The following is a 15924-nucleotide window of genomic DNA, read 5'->3' as shown; positions in this document are numbered from 1 at the left end:
CCTTAGAGCTACCCCAAAACAGAAATACACAGCTTCATAGAATTTCAGGTGAGATCACCTAATGTGATAGAGTACGTAAAGTCACTTAGGGGGCCACAATTAGGATTGTGCCCCAATGTCCACAGTAGGAGGGTGCTACTTAATACTAGTTAATACATCTTCTATTACCTTCCTTCTTTTCTCTGACTTATGTCCTCACTTTTGAACCAGTGTCATCTAGCAGTCCCTTCTAAATAAATTCCTCGCCTCTTGATTTTTATCTCTGGGTTTTCTTTTAATGTCATTGAACCTATATATATATACATAACAATTCAGTATAATGATGCTTGTGATTCATTACAACAAATTTACAGGTTATTTTTAGACTTTATATAGCAAGCTTAGGATGGCAGATGATGACTTTGTTCAGGATATGTTAAATCGGTGGGGTCTAAGTTGAGATGGGCCACCATGCAGTTGGATGTTTAGTTGTAAAGCTCCAAAAATATATGTGGTCAACAAATTCTGGAGTGAGATTCTCTTTGCACAATCATTTTATTGCTGTTTTAATGTCTTTGTTCCTTAATGCATAGATGGCTGGATTCAAGACAGAGGTGATAGAAAAGTCAATAATGAACAGGTATTTGTCACTTGATGATGTGGGGAAAGGCCATACGTAAAGAAGCATGCATGGAGTGAAAAATAGAACCACGACAGCCTGAAGCACATTTCTAGATGGTGACTAAAATGAAGACATAGGACAAGATTAGCAGCAAGAAGGTATCCATGTTCATGAAGCCACTGTTGGCAGCAACAATAAACTTGGCTTATAATAAACTATAATGAATATTATAAATTCATTATTCAATATAAATTAAATTCAATATATTATAAATAACTATAATAAACTATAATGAAAGCAAATTGAGACATAGCATTTTAGGATTCATGATGTTAAGATAATGAAGAGGCTTACAGATTGCTGTTTACCTGTCAAATGCCATGGCTACGAGTAACACCATCTCCACTCCTCCCATGTTATAGATGAAGCATATCTGCGTCATACAGCTTTGGGAAGAAATTACTTTGCATTCATTTAAAAGCTCTTTGATTGTCTTGAGAACTATGATGGAAGAAATACCCACATCAATGAGGGACAGGCTGGCCAGGAAGGAAGGACTTAGGAGAGTGTAGGTGAGAATCAAAGATTACCAAAAACAGAACAAAAATGTTTTCCAACATGAGTGCTAAGTAGAGCAAAGCACATAACAAGATGAGAAAAAGTTTTTTTCTCCCAACAGCAAGAAAGGGCCAGTAACACAACTACAGAGTCATTTAATCCACCCATTGACTGGGACAGGAAAGCTGATTTTCAAGTGACCTGGGGATAAAAATGAAAAAGACTAAGTATCACTGTCAGCAACATGGATTTCCTGTTTTGTTAATTAAGTTAGATGTTATTGACTGAGAGAGGAAAAAGAAAGATTTGGAAAAAATAAGGTAGCAACAAATTCATTATATAGAGGGGGTATTTGAAGGAAAAAAATGTGACACTAAATTTTGCAAATAGAGCAAGAGGGATTCCTTTAATTTTAATTAATTCCTTTAATTTTAATCCCATAGTTAAAACTCATTTTAATTTTTCTCAAAGATTCTGGATCATTTACCTGACCTTTTCTCTAAATGTGTTCTCTTATGATTATTATCTTTTCCATCACATCCTTATTAATACTTCCACACTAATTTTATATCCTCTTACCTGAACTTTTCTTAGCCCCTTAGGTTTTTCCTTTTCGCTGCAATTAGAGAGATCACCATGACAAAAGTACTTGAACATATCCCATCACTCCCTACATGGGCTTTTCTTCTTTTCTTTTCAGTGTAACAGAAGTCATTGTTTTTGCATCACACCCAGTGCTCCATGCAATAGGTGTCCTCCTTATTACCCACCACCTGGCTCCCCCAACCTCTCATTTCCTGCCCTTTCAAAACCCTAAGGTTGTTTTTCAGAGTCCATAGTCTCTCACGGTTCACCTCCCCTTCCAATTTCCCTCAAGTCCCTTCTCCTCTCCATCTCCCTATGTCCTCCATGTTATTTGTTATGCTCCACAAATAAGTGAAATGATATGATAATTGACTTTCTTTTTAAATTTAAATGGAACTCAGGTGCACAGGCTCATTAAATTTTTTTGAAGATTTATTTATTTGTTTGAGAAAGAAGAACAAGTGAGAAGGGGAGTGGAGGGAGAGAATATTCAAGCAGACTCACTTCTCTTTGTGAGCCTGGAGCCTGACTTGGGGCTTGATCTCATCACTCGTGAGATCATGACCTGATGTGAAACGAAAGAGTCATATGCTTAACCAATTGAGCCACCCAGGCAACCCCAGGCTCAATAACTTTAACATTCAGTTCACGACATGATTATTATTATGTTTGGTTCATGACCACTTTTATTAAACTGATTACTTCATGACAAATTAAACTAAACTAATATATTGTATATCTCAGAGTAAAGATTAGTAAATATAGTTATGATTAATACTTAATAATCAAGTCTAATGATCCCAGAAAACAGAGTTGAGTGTCTTCAATATTTAAGGCATTGTTTTAGATACATTATTATTTTCAAGCCTCCTAATGACTTCATAAGATAGGTTTAGTTTTATTATCACCATTTCATAAATGAAACTGAGCCTCAGAAAGATGAGGTGGCAAAACCAGTAGTGTATCAAGAGTTCTAGGACTTGAGAATATATTCTTCTAACCAACCCTCTGGGCTCATCAAGGCCAGCACTTCCAAAAATACTCTAGCTCTCCTGAAGGTTTTAGATGCATCAACTTTTTACTGTCATCTCAACTTTTCAATTCCCTTGATGGGTTACACATAGAATCTCTCCTTCAAAAATCAAATCTGTTAGGGATGAGATGGAGGGCAGCCTTCTTATTTTTCTTTCTCTCTCAAACCCTTCACAGGTGAATTTATTAATCTTACACATTCCATTTATTGAACAAGCCCAAACAAGCTAGATTGCATGTCAGAAAATCCTTTTAAAGATCTCACCAGGGATTCAGCACACAATAGTCTACATGTAAAAATATCATATCGAATAATCAGTTTTTAGTCTTTGTCTTACAAACTTGTTCTCCAAATTTGGTACTATTGATCTTGAATTGTTTTTGAAATTTCTTCTGCCATTGGTTGTTGTGTACATATTGGCTGCCTATCCCAAAGTCTTTTCCATAGAGTTTGTGCTAAGAGAACACCTATCTGATTAGATATTTGATGGACATTTCTGAATTTTGGAAGAACGTAGGTTCTTATCTTAGCCCTGGGATGAAATATGATAATCTATGTACCTTGGCCATGATTGGTGTAAGAGAGGCATGTAGCTGTTTTGATGAAATATATAACAATGTCTCTTGTGGAAGGCTTTCTTTCCCAGATTAAAGTGGAAAGATTAATATGGAGAAGTCTCTTTTTCTGGCTCTCTTATCCCTGCATTCAATATTAATGTGATGCCCAAAGATGCAGCAACCATGAGCTTTGGGCATTTACATGTTACAGATGATATTATGAATGGATAGAAAAATAATCCAGTGAAAAGTTCTTTGATGTCAGCAAAGGTCTACCTTCTCATAGCTTGTAATGTGAAAAAAAAAAAAAACTTACTTTAAGAGTCTGTAAATAAGGCAATGCTACTTGAAACTGGATGCATTTTTAATATTTGTATATCTAAGTTCTCTTGATTTTTCTTCTATATCTCTAACTTCCTTCTTGTGTTTTTCACTGATGCATGGATTTTTTTCCCTACATATTTTTGAGTGCTCATGTAACTCAGGAGATATAAAATATATATTTTTTCATTTCAAACTTGATTTGTTGTTTTAACTACTCTCCACTTGTAAGGATTTCTATATCTGTAGTTCTATTCCTGGACTCTAGCATAATATTTCCAAGACTGTACTTCAGTACATGAATGACATCCCTTGAGCACTTCAAAGTTAAATTGCGCAAGTCTGAGCTCAGGATGTTATCCTCTTTTTAATGTCTTAGGAAATATCATGACTATTATCTTTCAGGTGCTTAATCCAAGAATCTCTGAGGCACCTTTTCTCCTCTTTCACCTTATATGTCAGATAGCAAATTGTACCTCCTTCCTGAATATTTCTGTTTTGTGTCCTTCTCTTCATTTCCACTTTCAGTTTTATTTCAGATTTATTTATTTTTCATTTCTGAATGATCTCTCTGCCTCCAATCTTAGCGAAGTGTAGTCTGTTCCATACTCTGCTTTCAGATTTATCTATCTAAAAATCAGATTTGGTCATATTTTTAAATGAAGCCTTTGGTTCTATCATCCAGGATATTTCAAATTCAATTGCATATCACATAAGAATCTTTATGGACTGAACATATTAGTATAGTTTTTTTTTTCACATTTCTCAATTCTTTCATATACTTTCATGTGTATTATTCCTGCATTACAGTGTGGAGCCATCTTTGGCTCTTAAGCCCAATAGACTTGGTTGCCATTCTGGGTCTGCCACTTGTGAACTATATAAACTAGGGTGCACTAGCCAATTATGCTGATGGCATTTATTTGTCCATAAAATGGGAGGTGTCTAACTTACTTCCCTAGATGTTATGAAGATTTGAGAGTATATATGTAAAACTATGTGGCAGAAATGTTAATTCCCTTTTTCTTTATCTTTCAAAATGTAGATCAAATGCTAGCTACTCTGAAGTATATCTTGGCTACCCCAAGTAATGTCTATGAACTACTGTTGTACCCTATACCTTCTTTATAATAAAGTATAATTTCTTATGCATATTAGTTCTTCAGTATCAATTATGATTTCTTTGAGAAAAGGAGCCTTTCACTAATTAGCACAATTTCTGGCACAAGGTAGGCACTATTAAATGAGAGTCTTCACTAATATCATAATTGGAAGTTCAAGAAGACATGGTAATCAAAATCAGGGGCTTAAAAGCCCCTCTGGGAGATTTAGTGGAGAGGAAATTTTTAAATGACTTTGAAAATTAAGCTCACTGATACCTGCACACAGCTGGGAGAATGGAAACCAGCGACCTCCTAGTCATGACAATGTCCTCACAGAGTGACCTCAACAACCCACATTCCCATGGAGATCCTAATCTACGTAAAAGTAGCAAAAGTACAAACTTTCCTCTTCATTTTTTGCGTCAAATGAAATGTCATTACAGATATCTGGAACTTTCCTCAAATTATAGTGTAGTAGTATTGTGTGCTATGGAAATATTGCTGAACAGAAAAGCATCACAATATGTTTGGAAAAATTCAGTAATTTAGAAGGACGAGACAGTTATCATAATAGCCCATGAGAAGCTATTTGCTACATGTATAAGGAAGAGAACTTTTATATATACTTAAACTATGTTTATAAGATTTTAATACAAAATGAAACAAATTTAGAACTTGGCATAAATGAAACTGAAAAGGTATATACTTTGTCATTAAGTTAAAATATTATAAAACACAAAACATTACATGTTATGTTAATTTATATATGGAAATATTTAGACTTTCTACCACAATGTCTCTAGGTTATGGGATTTTGGTGATTTCATTTTTTTCCTAAATATGAACTCTTATTTTCAATATTTATTATAAGTGAAATTCATAGATTTTCTAATTTCCAAAGAAAATTTGAAATTAGTGGAGGAAATAGGAAAAATGATATAGGAGCAATTTTATAAATAGCAGTATTATGTAGGAACTAAAAGCAAACATTCTGGAGACAGACTACCTGGATTCGAATCTCCAACTCCTTGATTTATGAACTACATATCCTTGGGCGAGTTGCTTCACTTCTCTGTCCCTGAATTTTCTCATCTGTAAAATAAGGATGATAATATCACTTAACCTTGTGGTGGTGTTGTTAGGAGTAAAGGAGTTAATACATGGAGAACAATAGAGTGTGTTGTGGTATATAGAAGTACAAAATAAATTTTTTTTTTGTGGGGAGGGGTTAAAAAATTTATTTTTTTAAATTTCTTTTCAGTATTCCAGAATTCATTGTTTATACACCACACCCATTGCTCCATGCAATACATGCCCTCCATAGTACCCACCACCAGGCTTACCCAACCTCCTGCCCCCCATCCCTCCAAAACCCTCAGATTGTTTTTGTAATAATGATAATGTTTTTTAAAAACTTGATTATTCCATGCTTTCCAAAGACAGATCTTGCTCTGTTGGAATGAAATTTCCAACAAAACAGTGTTTTATTTCCATGAATCTAATAGAGGAAAAAAAGGGATGAAAAATTGAAGCCCCTTTACATGTCAATTTAATAAAGATACAGGCTCTTTGAAGAGAAGTTCACCTCACAATACAATTGGAATTGTGAAAATGAGACCAGAATATATATAAAGCTATATGAGTAAAAATGATTCAAATAAAGAGTATGAGCAAAAAGAACCTTGAAATAAAGAAGAAAGAAGGTTTGGGAACAAAATGTTATCAGTCGCTGAGGAGTTAGAGAGCAGGTTTATTTGTACCTGCTCAGGAGCAGGTCTCACTCAGCAGGAGCTTCAAGGGATTGAGACACACAATTCACACCCTTTTGAATCACCACCATTTCTTAAGACAGAAATTTATAAATAGTTCCTACCATTTGGAAGGGAGTCAGTTAGCTGGACTGGATGGTAGGACTGGGTAAAGTCTGTAATTTCTTCTAATGGAAACCATGACTTTGTGTATTCTGGTTTCCCCAAAGGTAAATAATCTCAACGTGCAGAAGAGATCCAGGGGAAATAGAGCGGTTTAATGTAATGATCTGTGATTCTGTGCTCTGATGTATTTTTTTCAAATTAGAGAATTTTAGGTTAACTGTCCCCCATGGCCTAGAGTGATTTCTTGCTCGGTTCATGTCACGGCCATCCAGAAAAAGCTCCAAGACAATGCTGCCCACCCGAGGGCCCCTGAACAGGGGAGCTTACCCAGAGCAGATTTGAGGGAGGGGTTGTGGCCGGGCATCAGCCTCCGACTTTCTGGGCCACTGTGGTGCTGAAGTTTGGGGATAGCCTCAATGGGGGCATGAAGGTTTCTCTTGCTCTGGGGGTTTTCTGCAGCTTCAAAAGACACCATTTCTTCCTGGGTGGCAGGTGGACTCATGGCCTGTGACTTAGGGCTCCCCAGTTGGAGGGCTCAAGGAACAGGACCCTGGAAAAGGAAGACTGAAAAAGTAGAGAAGGGTTAGGGCCTGGGTCTACGAGCATGGCAGGCCCCATCTGCCAGTGCCAGGGAGGGTACCCCAGGAGGCTGAGTAGCAGGAGGCATTGACCTCACCTGCACCTGACTCATGGAGGGCTTTCTGGCAGGGTTCAAGATGCGACTACTCGGGATCCTGGGCCAGGCCCAGGGGGCAGCTCTGCAGAAATGTGGTGCACAAAGGGAGTTCGCTGGGCATTTTCCGATCAATTCTCACCAGCTTTCTGCCCAAATTGACATCAACATGGGTAGATATTGGGCGGCCCTTTGGACCACACTGTCTCCCGTGGCCTAGAGCAATTTCTTGCTCGGTGCATGCTGTGGACATCCAGAAAATGCTCCAAGATGACCCTGTCCCCCCCCCCCCCCCCCGGCCACTATGCAGGAGAGCTTTCCCAGAGCAGAGTTGAGGGAGGGGTGGTGGCCTGCCGTCAGCCTCCGACTTTTCGGCTGCTGTGGAGCGGAAGGTTGGGGTTGGTCTCTCACTCTAAGGCTTTTCTGCAGCTCTGAAAAGCACTTTTTCCTCCTGGGTGGCAGGTGGACTCATGGCATGTGACTCAGGGCTCAACACTTGGAGGGCTTGAGGGTCAGGGCTCTGGGGAAAGACATCTGAAAACCCAACTCAGTTTAGGTACAGCGCCTAGGGTCATTGCAGGCCTGATCTGCCAGAGCTGAGGTGGGCTCCCCTCAGGGCTGAGTTGAGAGCATTTGTCCAGCACTGAGGCAGAATCCAGCTTTATTACCGGGGGCCGGTGATGGTTGGTGTAGTTCTTGAGGAGCATGCATGTTTCTCCTGCTCTACATGTTTTGTGTAGCCCCGATGGGCATGATTTCCTCCTTGGTGGCAGCCAGAGTCCTGGGGTGAGGCTCAGGTGTCCCCAATCTGGAGGGATTGGGGGCTAGTTTTCTGAGGATAGAAACCTTGAAAGCCAACATCAGGTTAAGGTTAGGGCCTAGGGGCCTGGCAGACCTAATCCGCAGGACTGAGGCAGGTTCCCTGATTGGCTGAATGGAGAATGGGGTTCAAGTGGCACACAGGGCCCTTGGTTTCTTTGTCGTTCGGTCTGCGGTGAGGGTGGCCTCAGAAATGCATGCGTGTCTCTTGAGATCTGAGTGTTCTGGGCAGCTCCGAACCAAAGGGTTTCCTCCTGGATGTCAGGCAGAGTCCTTAGGTGTGGCCAAGGGGTTCCCAGTCTGGAGGGCTTGTTGGCCAGGTCTCTGGGCATGGAAGCCTGAAAACACCAACTAGGGTTTGGGTTAGGGCTTAGGGGTATCCAGGCCCAATCTGCCGGCGCTGAGGTGAGAGCCCTGGGGGATGAGTTGAGCACAAGGGTCAGGCTGTGAGTTTGTGAGGTTGGGGGAGGCATGCGGGTTGTTCCATTCCTGTGGTTGTACATAGCTTCAAATGGCACAGTTTCTTCCTGGGTGGCAGGTGGACTCGTGGGGTGTGGCCCAGAAGTCCCCAATCTGGAGGGACAGTGCCAGTGTGGCTTTAGACCTGTGGAGGGTTTGTGAGCTGCATTAGGAGTCTGTGAACACCTGGCAGTGCCAATTCATGCCACTGGGGGGAGTGGTGAACTGTGGTGCAAGAGAGCACGGTAGGCATGGCAATGCTGCTTGCCACCACCGGAGGCAGTGGCGAGCTGCTGTGGAAATAACACCAAAGGCGGAGTCAGAGCAGCCTGCTGGCTCTGAGAGCAGTGGGGAGGTGCTGGGTGAGAGACTCTGAAACGTAAGGCATTGCAGCTTGTTTTTACAGGACAGAGTGTTGAACTGAAGACTCTCTGTTTCCCCAGGCTCAAGAGTGGTGTTAAAAACCGCTGGAGCCAGGCTCCCACTCAGCACTGTGCTCCATTGTCCCAGGTTTGATGGGAATGTGCTGTCAGGATGGTTCAGGAGAGTCCTCCCGGTGGGGGTCTGGAGCCAGGGGGAACCAAACCCGACATATGGTGCCTTTGGAACCAAGAAGTTGAGTGTTTGTTTGGAACAGTCTATTTGCTTCTCCAAAAAGGACAAGGGCATTGGCTGGCTTTAGAAGGAAGTGAATGACCACCACTAGGCTGTGGTGGAATGGCCAGCATCTAGAGTGAAGTGGCTGTGGTCAGACAGAGGCTAGGATGATGGCTTCTTCTTTGTTCAAGGTGATGTATCCTAATGGATTCGTCTTTTTTATCCAACGAGTTCTGATGAGGGCAGAGGGAACATTCAAAAGGATTCCAAGGAGACTTGTATGATTGAAAAGGGAATCTTGACTTTCTACTTTCACCCAGTGGACCATCTAGAGAGTTGGACATGTCATCCTTTCTCTGCAGTTTCATGGATGGTGAAGTCAGAAAGAGAGTCTTTGGGAATTCCCCTGGATAGAGGTATTCTGATGGCTTCCCAGGGCATTTCCTCCTTAGGAAATTGCTGGCAGGGAATGTTCTGCTACCAGCGGAACCCTCCTGCACTGTCGGTGGGCATGTGGGTTGTTGCAGCCACTCTGGAAAAGAGCAGGGTGGTTCCTCCAAAAGCTAAGAACGGAACAACCCTAGGATCCAACAGTTTCCCTCCTAGGTATTTCCCTAAAGGACACAAAAATGTACATTCAATGGGATACAAGCTCTGTGATATTGACACCAGCATTATCAACCATAACGAAATGATGGAGGGAGTCCCAATGTCCATTCACTGATGAGTGTATATATGTATATATGAACATAGATATATAATCTCCCACATCTTCTTAATGGAATAGGAGCCAGGTTCAGAAAGAATGAAATCTTACCATTTGCAAGGATGTGGATGGATCTAAAGTGGCTTTAGCTCAGCAAAATCAGTAAGAAAAGACCAATAGCCTATAATTTTACTTCTATGGAATTTCAGAACGAAAGCAGATGAACATAGTGAGGGGAGAAAGATAGGTGAATTAGGAAACAGACTTAAACTTAGAGCACAATCCAAGGGTTTCTAGAGGGCAGGGGTGGAGGGGAAGGGTTAAATGTGTGACAGCTATTAGGGAGGGTACTTGTTGTGATGGGTTCTGGGTATACTATGCAGGTGAGGAATCACGAAATCCTACCCCTGAAGCAAAAGAATGAACACTGCATGGAAACAGATTGGAACTGAAGTCAAGGAAGGAAAGACCATGTTCTACTTTATGAAGAGTGAGGTAAAAGTGGAGTAATTTTTGCTCTCCTGTTCTGTTGATGAATATTTTCAAACACACTGTGGTAGGATACACTAGTTTGTGTTTGCATAAGGAGCCCTCAGAAAGCTTCCAGGAAAGATTCAGATGTCAGAGCATGTCCGTGTTCCATGGATATGTTCCTTCCAGTTTGCCCACGTACAAAGGTAAGTGGAGAGAAATATGGGAAAAGAGGAAAGGAGGTGTTAAGCATTCAGGAGATAGACTTCCCCACTTCTCATGAAAGCCTTGGGCCAGTGTAAAGTGAGAAGAGGGGATCCCAGAACTTTGTGGCAGGCAGGAGAGTTCCAGGTCTGCCTAGAGCTGACAGGGGTCCCTGTGGAGAGCTGAGCTAGGGGTCTGGCAGGCCTAACATGCTGGTCCAGAGGTGGGTTCCCCGAGGAGCTGAGTTGAAGATGGGGGTCAGGCGGCGCATCAGGCTCCAGGGCACTGCAGAACGTGGGGGAGTACTCATGGGGACACTCAGTTATCCCCGGCTCTGAGGGTTCCATGCAGCTCCAAACAGACTGGTTTCCTGATGGGGGGCAGGCAGACTCCTACAGTGTGACTCCAGGGTTCCCAACCCAGAGGGCTTGTGGGAACAGGCCCCTGTAGAAGGAAGCCTGAAAACACAACTTAGGGTTACGGTTATGGCCTTGGGGAATGGCAGCTCTGATCTGCCGGTGCTGATGCGGGCTCCCCTCGGGGTTGAATTGAGGGAATACATCCTGCAGTGCAGTAGAATTGGGGGTTCTGGCCAGGGGGACCACTGATGGTAGGGGTGGTTTAGAGGGTGTGCAGGTTTCTTTCTCTCTGAGGGCACTGTGGAGCTCCAAACGGCACAGTTTGCCCCCCGCATGGTAATCAGATTCTTGGGTTCTTGCAGGGGTGTCCTTAATCTGGGGAATTGGGACCAGGTCTCTTAGGATGGGAGCCTGAAAACAGAAACTAGAGTTATGGTAAGGGCCTCCAGGCATGGCAGGCTTGATCTGCTGGTGCTGAGGTGGGCTCCCCAGTAGGCTGATGTCAGAGTGGGCATCAGGCATCATGTCAGACTCCGAGTTTGTGTCCAGGGAAGCTACAGAAGCTGGGGGTGTCCTCAGAATGGTGTGCAGGTTTTTCCCAGTCTGTGGGTTCTGCAGATCTCCAAAGGGCACGGTTTCCTCATGTGTGTGGGGCACAGTCCTGGGGTGTTACTGAAGTGCTTTTAATCTATGCCAGCATGAGTCTCAGAGATGTTCCATCAGCAGGCTTGGGGAACAGGCCTCTGGGCATGGAAGCCTATACACCCCACTTAGGGTTAGTGTTAGAGCCTAAGGGCATGGCAGGCCCAATGTGCCAGTGCTGATGTGGGCTCCCCTCAGGACTGAGTCCAGGGCATGCTTCCAGACGCACAGCAGAATCTGGTTTTATGGCTATGGGGGCCTCTCATGGTGGGGGTGGCTTTAGGAGGGCTTGCATGTTTCTCCCCATCCAAGGGTTCAGTGCAGTGCCAAACCACAAGATGTCCTTCCACGTGGTGGGTGGGGTCCTGTGGTGTTGCTCAGTAGTCCTTAATCTGGGGGACCAAGTCTCTTTGGATGGAAGCCTGAAAACCCAAACAAGGGTTATGGTAAGGGCCTAGGGCATGGCAGACCCGATCTGCCAGTGCTGAGGTGGGCTCCCTGGTGGGATGAGTTGAGGGTGGGCACAAGGCAGGGGGTCGGATTCCAGGTTTGAGTCCAGGGGGGGTCAAAAATGCTGGGGGTGGCTTCAGGGGGCATTCAGGTTTCCCAGCTCTGAGGAATCCGCGCAGCTCCCAATGGCACCACTTTGCCCTAGGAGGCCGGGGCATGCCAGGGTGAATCTGGTGGGTTTGTGGGCCAGGCCTCAGGGTATGGAATACTATACACCCCACCTAGGGTTAGGGTTAGGGCCTAGGGACATGGCAGGCTGGATTTGACAGCACTGAAATTGGCTTCCATTGAGGCTAAGTTTAGGACATTCATCTGGCCACCCTGAAGAATCAGGGTTTGTCCCCAGGGGGCCACCAATGGTATGGATGGCTTTAGGGGGACATGCATGTTTCTCCTCCTCTGAGGGTTCAGTGTAGCTCCAAAGGGCATGGTTTCCATCTTTGTAGAGGACAGATGCCTGAGGTCTCACTCAGGGGTCCTTAATCTGGGGGCCTAGGGGCCAGGTCCCTTGGAATGGAAGCCTGAAAACCCAAAGTAGGGTTAGTGTTAGGGCCTTGGGTCACTGCAGGGAATATTTGCTGGATCTGAGGTGGGCTGTCTTCAGGGCTGAATTGGGGGCAGATTTCTGGCATCACAAGTATATGGTTTTATGGCCAGGGGGGCTGCGATGGTCAGGATAGCTTTATGGGTGCATGCAGGTTTCATCCCCTTTGAGGGCTTGACACAGCTCCAAATGGCATGATTTCCTACTATGTGGCATGTGGAGTCATAGGGTGTAACTCAGACCTCCATTATCCACATGGTGTTGGGGTCAGGAGCCTTGGAATAGAAGCCTGAAAACTGAAACTAGGGTTTATTTAGAGCCTAGGAGCATGGTAGGCCAGATCTGCTGAGACCAAGGCAGTCACACAGATGCTCAGTAGCAGGAGGCAATGGACTCGCATCACCTGGCTCATAGAGGGCTTTCTTGCAGAGTTCCTGCCGAGACCTCTAAGGACCTGACTCTAGATAAAGCCAGTGTCACTGCAAATATACGCTGCAGGAAGTGAATTCTCCAGGGGATTTCCCACCAATGCTCACCAGCTTTCTGCCCAAATCAATATCATGAGAATTGGCTGGCATTGGGTGGCAATTCGGACTGCCCTCTCCCCTGTGGGCTATAGCAATTTCTTGCTCAGTGCATATCTGGGCCATCCAGACAACAGACTGAGATGAAGATGCCCACTGAGGGGCACTTCCCAGAGGATATTTCCCATAGCAGAGTTAAGTGAGGGGTTGTGGCTGGGCGTAAGCCTCCGATGTTTCAGCCCGCTGTGGCGCCAAAGGTTGGGGATGACCTCAGTGGGGTTATGGAGGTTTCTCTCACTCTGAAGCTTTTCTCCAGCTCCAAAAGACACCGTTTCAGCCTGGATGGCAGGTAGACTCATGGTGTGGGACTCAGGGTTGCCCAGTTGGAGGGCTTGAGGGACAGGACTCCAGAAAAAAGAAGAATGAAAAACCAGGGGAGGGTTAGGGCCTGGGCCAAGGGGCATGGCACGCCCCATCTGCCAGTGCCAAGGAGGGTACCCCTGGAGGCTGAGCAGCAGGAGGTGATGGCCTCACCTGCACCTGGCTCATGGTGGACTTTCTGCCAGGGTTCGAGCTGCGACAACTCAGGATCCCGGGCCAAGCCCAGGGGGTGGCACTGTAGACATATGGCGCATGAAGCGAGTTCACCAGGGTTTTTGCCCAGTTCTCATGAAATTTTGACTAGGACAGAAAGTCGTGAGAATTTGGCGGGCATTGGGTGGCTCTTTGGACCGTCCTGTCCCCCGTGGCCTAGAGTGATTTCTTGCTCCGGGCATGTTGAGGCCACCCAGAAAACACGCCAAGACAACACGGCCCATGGGGCACCTGGGTGGCTCAGTGGGTTAAAGCCTCTGCCTTCGGCTCGGGTCATGATCCCAGGGTCCTGGGATCAAGCCCCACATCAGGCTCTCTGCTCAGCAGGGAGCCTGCTTCCTCCTCTCTCTTGGCCTGCCTTTCCACCTACTTGTGATCTTTGTCTGTCAAACGAATAAATTAAAAAAAAAAAGAAAAGACAACACGGCCCACCCAGGGGCCTTGGCGCAGGGGAGTTTTTCAGAGCAGAGTTGATGGAGGGGTTGTGGTTGGGCGTCCGCCTCTGTCGTTTTGGGCCACTGTGGTGTCAAAGGCTGGGGATGGCCTCAGTGGGGGCATCAAAGTTTCTCTTGCTCTGAGCCTTTTCCCACTCTGAAAGGCACCATTTCCACCTGGGTGGCAGGTGGACTCATGGCGTGGGACTCAGGCTTCACCAATAAGAAGGCCGGAAGGACAGGACCCTGGAATCGGAAGACTGAAGGAGAAGAATCAATGAAACAAGATGGGATTGGGAGGGAGATAAACCATAAGTGACTCTTAATCTCACAAAACAAACTGAGGGTTGCTGGGGGGTTGGGGGTTGGGAGAAGGGGGGTGGGGTTATGGACATTGGGGAGGGTATGTGCTTTGGTGAGTGCTGTGAAGTGTGTAAACCTGGCGATTCACAGACCTGTATCCCCTGGGGATAAAAATATATGTTTATATAAAATAAAAAATTAAAACAAAACAACAACAACAACAACAACAAAAAACAGGCGAGGGTTAGGGCCCAGGCTAGGGGCATGGCAGGCCCATCTGCCAGCGCCAGAGCGGGGACCCCCCCTCCCCAGGCTGAGAAGCAGGAGGCAATGGCCTTACCTGTGCCTGACTCATGGAGGGCTTTCTGGCAGGGTTTGAAGCTCGACAACTCGGGATCCTCAGCCAGGCCCAGGGGGCAACCCTGCAGATGTGCGGCACATGAAGTGAGTTTGCTGGGGGTTTTCCGGCCAATTCTCATGAGCTTTCTGCCCAATTCAGTATCAATTTGGGCAGAAAGCTTATGAGAATTGGCCATGGTTGGGCGGCCCTGTGGACCTCCCTGTTCCCCGGGGCCTAAGGCCCTTTCTCGCTCAGGGCATGTCGAGGCCAGCCAGAAAATGCGCCGAGTTGATGCAGCCCACCATGGTTTCCCGGTTCAGGGGAGTTTTCCAGGAGCAGAGCTGAGGGAGGGGTTGTGGCTGGGTGTCTGCCTCTGACTTTTCAGGCTGCTGGTGTGCCGAATGTTGGGGCTTGCCTCAAGGGGGGCACGATAGGTTTCTCTCACTCTGAGGCTTTTCCACAGCTCTGAAAGGCACTGTTTTCCTCGGGGTGGCAGGGGGACTCGTGGCGTGGTACTCAGGGTTCCCCAACTGGAGGGCAGGAGGAACAGGACCCTGGAAACGGAAGACTGAAAAAGCAGGCGAGGCTTAGTGCCTAGGCCTGGGTGCATGGCAGACTCTATCTGCCAGGGTTAGGAAGAGAACCTCGAAGGGTGATGAACAGGAGGCATTGGCCTCTCCAGCACCTGACTTCTGGAGGGCTTTCTGGTAGGGTTCGAGCCTCGAGAACTCAGGATCCTGGGCCAGGATGCACAATGCGAATTCGCCAGGGGTGTCCCAGCCAATTCTTAGGCACTTTCTGCCCATATCGGTATCAATGTGGGCAGAAAGCTCATGCAAATTGGCCGGTGTTGGGCTGCCTTCCGACCACCCTGTGCCCCGTGGCCTAGAGCACTTTCTCGCTAAGGGCATGTTGCAGCCATCTGGAAAATGTGTCAAGAGACATGGGCTGCCTGCGGGCCCCTCCACAGGGAAGATGTCCCAGAGGAGACTTGAGGGAGGGGTGGTGACCCAGCATCAGCCTCCGACTTTTCAGCCCACTGTGGTGCCAAAAGTTGTGGATGGCCTCAGTGGGGGCACAGAGGATTCTCTTACTTTGAGGGTTTTCTGCATC

The 15924-nt window shown here is 45.6% G+C and overlaps 1 pseudogene; it reads right to left on the bottom strand.

Moving 5' to 3' along the window:
• Positions 1–529: 529 nt before the first annotated feature.
• Positions 530–1327, bottom strand: LOC116591973 (annotated as a pseudogene).
• Positions 1328–15924: the final 14597 nt, after the last annotated feature.

This window comes from Mustela erminea, chromosome 5 (assembly GCF_009829155.1).
Source record: "Mustela erminea isolate mMusErm1 chromosome 5, mMusErm1.Pri, whole genome shotgun sequence".
Taxonomy (NCBI): domain Eukaryota; kingdom Metazoa; phylum Chordata; class Mammalia; order Carnivora; family Mustelidae; genus Mustela; species Mustela erminea.
Note: the sequence above shows the minus strand (reverse complement) of the source record. Positions and strands in the feature narration are given on the sequence as shown.